Below are 6636 nucleotides of genomic sequence, written 5' to 3'. Positions count from 1 at the left end.
ACTAATGTAGGAAACTGTATTTAGTGGTGTACATTTATATTAACATCTGCTGTATAGAAGTGAAAGCCATGTAGATGATAATAGCATATAGATGGCAATACAGGTGAAAAATAATTTTTTATACACTTGTATGATCTTAGCCTTTGTACAGTATTCCATTGTGTGAATTGGTCATTTGCATAATGTACATATAATTAATGTGATTGCAAAAAATCCATGTGATGGCGGATTGTTATATTCTCCTATAAGACTGAGGTCACACAACAGTATAAAACAATTGGTCTGATTTTCAAGCCTGAAAACTGGAATGATTTCTTTCTCACTTGTCATCCTTGTGCAGGCCGTGTACAATCAGTTTTTTACTCAAAAATTATTAATTATTTGCAGTTTCCCATTACAGAACTACAACGTATCCGTAAAAATTGAATGCTGTGCTGTGACTCCATATGGCATTTGATATTTTTCCATACTCATAGACTTGAATGTGTCTCATCTGATTTTAGGAGTAAAATCGTGCAGGCTGCCATTTTTTACACATGCAGGTTCAGTCAGTGAAAAAAAAATTGCGCTGCCCCATTGAACAACATTGATCGGCTTTTTTAATGGACAGCACTCGGAAGGAAAATACGATTGTGTGGAGATCGCGTTCTCCATATTGGGGGTGATGATAATCGGAATTACAACATTTTTCTTCTAAAATTTCACTTGTGATATTAAATAATATGGGGTTTCTTATACTTCTCACGTGTGAGCCCAAATGTCACCTTTCCCCTTCTACACCAGATGGGCTTTACAATATTGATAACTGTGTTGCTGTGGTCAGTCTGTCGCTCCTGCAGACCCCCTGGTAGGGGAACATAGGTCTTATCACCAATCTGCCCTGTAATCCACTCTGTCGTTCCTCTGCTGGGGTAGGCAGGGGCTCCTGCAGCCTTCAGTCTCACCTTTCTGCTGCCTCCTTGGAAGCAGCCCCCTGCTCATGTCATTCGGTGCTGGACCCCGGAGAGCAGGCGATCACAAGGAGTGGTGCTCTGACTGCAGACGCTGCTCATCTATGGGGGGATCTCACCAAAGCCTGACATCAGCTGAGGGCACTGAAATATTCATGCCATGGCAATAGGAACTGCCTGCTCTTAAAGTGCTCCTCATCAGCTGACAGGCTCCTATGTCTCTGCGCTTCTGGAGGGCTCACACAAGCTGGAGAGCTGGAGAAGACCTCACTGGATGCCTGACACTGGAAGGAGTGAAGTTGTCCCATCCTGGGAGCTCCCACAGAGCATGGAGCCCTGCACCTGCTGATGCTGAGCCCCTGTGTGCCATCCTAGACTGGTCCTGAGCCTGTGACTGCTAGTGTAGGGGTGGGAGTGAGAGGAGGGGGAGCTTGCTGCTTCTGTGTCTGGTGGAGGGGGATAGGATCTTCTGGACTGAGGGGGGAATGAAGGATTCCTGTGGCACTCCTGAAGTTCTACTCTGCTCTGCAAGGGATTAATAGCAGACCAAGGGGAATAAAAGCCACCCTGGAGCAAACTACAGGACACAGCAAGTCAGTACCTGCTCCCAATTACTGTGCAAGGAGACCTCTGCCACCCAGCTCTTAAGGTACAGTCATCTGATGCTGCCAGAATGAACTCCTTCTAGTCTGCACTTCTTCCCAATCCTTATGTCTCCATCCATAGACTCCAGCATTCACCTGGATGCCCTTCTGCCCTCCTATCAGTCATCATGTGGCCATTATCTTTGCTGCTTTCCACAAACTTTCTCTCCCTGCACATGGCACGTATTCTGCATCTGTTGGTCTCCTACATCTCAGACCCCCCTGTTGCTGCTGAGGGATAAAGTGTGTTTTGCATATATCATATCACTTTCCCATTTTGCATAATTATCTGAAAGGTCACGCTCATGTAATCAGGAGGAGCTGTATACCTTTCTCAGTCCCGCTGATTACAATCCTAGGAAATGATCGGTGTGATCTCACCTGCCGCTGGATTTTCTATCTTAAACTTTTAGGATTTTTGTGCTGTTAATGAAGTTATTCTGCGTAGATCTGACGTCTCCGGCTGCTTGTTTGGTTGTTGTAACCCTATAAATATTCTATATGTGTGGGATTGTTTCATAGCTTTAGAAACGTTATCTCCCTCAGTCGTTTTCTGTCTGTAGGTGTGAAATTCATATGCTGGGTATATTCTTGTCCAAAAGCGAAACATGCAAAGGCGACTGATTGTCATTCATCTGATGCTATTGGAGCCGTCCCAATGAATCATGGAGTAGCAGCAGAATGCTTTGGATCCATATAGACATCCCACACATGAGCATTTGCCTTCTGAATGTAGCATCATTCACAACTGATTTCACTCTTATCTAGGTAACTCTTTCCTTACCAGTTCATCTGCATTTCTTATATAGTATATAGTATAGTATATCTGCCCATTCACAAATCTCCCCAGCACATATACTTCTGTACTGTTACTCAGCAGATATTTGCAAGGTTTGATTTTCTTTTAATGGTGGGTCTTATGTTCCTACAGAATTTATCTAGATCTATTTATTTTTTTCCATGACTTGGATATTATAAGCCAAACTCAAGTTCTCTTGGTCCCAAAAGTCACTTTATTGACAGCAAGCATGAAATGTTCTGGCGGCTATAACTAACGCCAAGTTATTGGGGCACACGAATCAGCGTCTTCAGTGTGATGCTGTGGATTGGCGCATACCCTGCTAGAGATTATTTGCCAATAGGTCATTATTCGAAACCATTTTTAAGGCGCGCAGACACACTTTTTGGATTTTATGTGGGGCAGCATGTTGGGTGCCACATAATCCTACGTTAATCCCACATTATTTTCTGGCATTTAAAAAATTCCCCCGCCATACCCCAAGTAATAAGCATTGTAAGGGCAATTTTAAAGGCATTTGGCACATACATTTTTTTAAAGCCCTACAGCAAATCCTTTTGGAAAGAAGGCCAGAAAATATGTCATACAAAGAATTCTGTGTTTAAAAAAAAAACAGTGACCCAAAAGAGCCAGAAAAACCCTGCAATCAAAGATGCATTGAATATCAGATTTACATTGTTATGTGCAATGTGTCACCTCGGTATTTACAAACAGAAGGAATAAACTTGGTGTTTTTTTAATTGATGTGTGTGAGTACAGCCAACTAGAGAACAGCAGCGCTGATAACTTGCAAATCCATTAGTCAGATACGTATGAGCGGTGCAGTGCTGACAAATACTCAGTAAATCTACATTGTGGGTAAGTGTGGCCTAGGGTAAATACATGGCTAAATATATGTGCTTTTTAATTCTGGTATTTTAGTTCCCATCATTTAAAGGGGAAAGTTGGTGTTCTTCATGGTGTATTACAATCATTAAGTCTTGTAGTAACGCTGTACGACCAGCATGTGTCACTGTTGTCATTACAGTCTATAGAAAGCATTACCCTTACCCTCTAGGTGACTGATGTCTTACTAGTGGCAGCATATACGCTAATCAGGATCACTTTTATAAACCAGAATGTCATTTGATTCACAGTGGTCTACTACTGTGCAGCCTGAGAGACCTTTCTAGCCAGACCAAAATGTTCTTATGAAGTAACCTCTTCATAAATTGCAGTTATATGTGATAATGGCATTCAAGAACTTTACTATACTCCTTACATTGTGCCAGCACAGGTAGCTGCGGCCAGATCAGCTGCATACACCAGACATTCATAGTTCAGGAAAGGACCAGTGTACTTGTGCTGGTTAGTCTGGTGTCAGACGTCCAACATTCACGGTCCGAGTACGGATCACCATGAGTCATGCTGGTTAGGCTGGTGTCACACATCCAACATTCACAGTCCGAGTACGGATCACCATGTGTCATGCTGGTTAGGCTGGTGTCAGACATCCAACATTCACGGTCCGAGTACGGATCACCATGTGTCATGCTGGTTAGGCTGGTGTCAGACATCCAACATTCACGGTCCGAGTACGGATCACCATGAGTCATGCTGGTTAGGCTGGTGTCAGACATCCAACATTCACGGTCCGAGTACGGATCACCATGTGTCATGCTGGTTAGGCTGGTGTCAGACATCCAACATTCACGGTCCGAGTACGGATCACCATGAGTCATGCTGCCCAGCCTGCTAGGTATTTAGGTGACTGTTGGGTTGTGGTCAGGAGATCCGCGACCGGTCTGGACACTGTGACCAGTACTCAGACCATGAATGTTGTGTGAAAGCAGCATTATACAGAGAGATGTAACTCATGTGATCTCAGGTTACTACTCTCTGAGTTTACGTTCCACAATCTTGTAATAAAATCACTTGTTCTACAATACATTTGTGATGAAAAGACTGTTCTTATTAGAACAATGTCAGAAGTGGATCTCAACCCAATGATATTCCATGTGATGCAACCAAAGTTTGTAGCTCCATTTTACACCAGACGTTGGGCTCCTTCAGACGTCAGACTTTCTTGTACAAGTGCTCCCTGTGTTTTTCACGGATAGCACTCGTACTTATGATGGTGTATAAGCTGGTTCACATGTCTGCTTATTGTTATGGTTCACATAAAAGCACAGAGACTTGTCCAAAATTGATCAATGTCAGATCAAACTCGCCAATGCAAGTCTATGGACCCATGAAAAAATCAGACAGCACAAGGACAGCATCTGAGTGCTGTCCGATTTTTTTCATGGGTCCATACACTTGTATTGATGAGTTTGATCTGTTTTTCAAGGACTATTTTATAGGAGAAGCTGGAGAAAACACAGTTTTTTTTTTCATCTGATGAAGTTCTGATGGTTGTGTCTGACATTGACCAAACACTGATGACACTGATCAAAAATACTGATGACACTGACCAAACACTGATGACACTGACCAAAAATACTGATGACACTGGCCAAACACTGATGACACTGACCAAAAATACTGATGACACTGACCAAACACTGATGACACTGATCAGAAATACTGATGACACTGACCAAACACTGATGACACTGACTAAACACTGATGACACTGACCAAACATTGATGACACTGATCACACAAAGATGACACTGACCAAACACTGATGACACTGATCAGAAATACTGATGACACTGACCAAACATTGATGACACTGACCAAAAATACTGATGACACTGACCAAACACTGATGACACTGATCAGAAATACTGATGACACTGGCCAAACACTGATGACACTGACCAAAAATACTGATGACACTGACCAAACACTGATGACACTGATCAGAAATACTGATGACACTGACCAAACATTGATGACACTGACAAAACAAAGATGACACTGACCAAACACTGATGACACTGATCAGAAATACTGATGACACTGACCAAACACTGATGACACTGATAAGAAATACTGATGACACTGACCAAACACTGATGACACTGATCAGAAATACTGATGACACTGACCAAACACTGATGACACTGACCAAACATTGATGACACTGACCAAACAAAGATGACACTGACCAAACACTGATGACACTGATCAGAAATACTGATGACACTGACCAAACACTGATGACACTGGTCAGAAATACTGATGACAGTGACCAAACACTGATGACACTGACCAAACACTGATGACGCTGATCAGAAATACTGATGACACTGATCAGAAATACTGATGACACTGATCAGAAATACTGATGACACTGACCAAACACTGATGACACTGATCAGAAATACTGATGAAACTGACCAAACACTGATGACACTGACCAAACACTGATGACACTGATCAGAAATACTGATGACACTGACTAAACACTGATGACACTGATCAAATACTGATGACACTGACTAAACACTGATGACACTGACCAAACTCTGATGACACTGACCAATCACCGATGACACTGACCAAACACTGATGACACTGTTCAGAAATACTGATGACACTGACTAAACACTGATGACACTGATCAAATACTGATGACACTGACTAAACACTGATGACACTGACCAAACACTGATGACACTGATCAGAAATACTGATGAAACTGACCAAACACTGATGACACTGACCAAACACTGATGACGCTGATCAGAAATACTGATGACACTGATCAGAAATACTGATGACACTGATCAGAAATACTGATGACACTGACCAAACACTGATGACACTGATCAGAAATACTGATGAAACTGACCAAACACTGATGACACTGACCAAACACTGATGACACTGATCAGAAATACTGATGACACTGACTAAACACTGATGACACTGACCAAACTCTGATGACACTGACCAATCACCGATGACACTGACCAAACACTGATGACACTGTTCAGAAATACTGATGACACTGACCAAACACTGATGACACTGACCAAACACTCATGACACTGACCAAACACTCATGACATTGATAAAAAATACTGATGAAACTCGGCCTGTCATTGCGTACGAGAAAAGTCACAGACGTCTGAATGAGCCCTTAGAGAAACTGCTGAAGAGTTGACAGTATTCTTCAAGAACAATGTAACTTTATCCACACAGTTAATTCCTCTTTTCCCTGGAAGTGTAAAATTGTGCACTGTGACCGTCACAACATGACTATAGCGCAGCATAAGATCCTTCTTTGGCGTTAATTGCTTTTCTCTTTCCT

The 6636-nt window shown here is 42.3% G+C and overlaps 1 protein-coding gene across 3 annotated transcripts in view; it reads left to right on the top strand.

Annotated features, from left to right (window-relative positions):
• The first annotated feature begins 995 nt into the window (after window positions 1–995).
• Window positions 996–6636, top strand: part of CDH23 (cadherin related 23) — a 1745895-nt gene continuing 1740254 nt past the window's right edge. For all 3 annotated transcript variants that reach the window (XR_013214534.1, XM_077259280.1, XM_077259282.1), the window contains exon 1: window positions 996–1599. The gene's annotated coding sequence lies outside the window, so the exon portion shown is untranslated. The remainder of the gene's footprint in view (window positions 1600–6636) is intronic.

Source organism: Ranitomeya variabilis, chromosome 4, assembly GCF_051348905.1.
Source record: "Ranitomeya variabilis isolate aRanVar5 chromosome 4, aRanVar5.hap1, whole genome shotgun sequence".
NCBI lineage: Eukaryota > Metazoa > Chordata > Amphibia > Anura > Dendrobatidae > Ranitomeya > Ranitomeya variabilis.
Note: the sequence above shows the minus strand (reverse complement) of the source record. Positions and strands in the feature narration are given on the sequence as shown.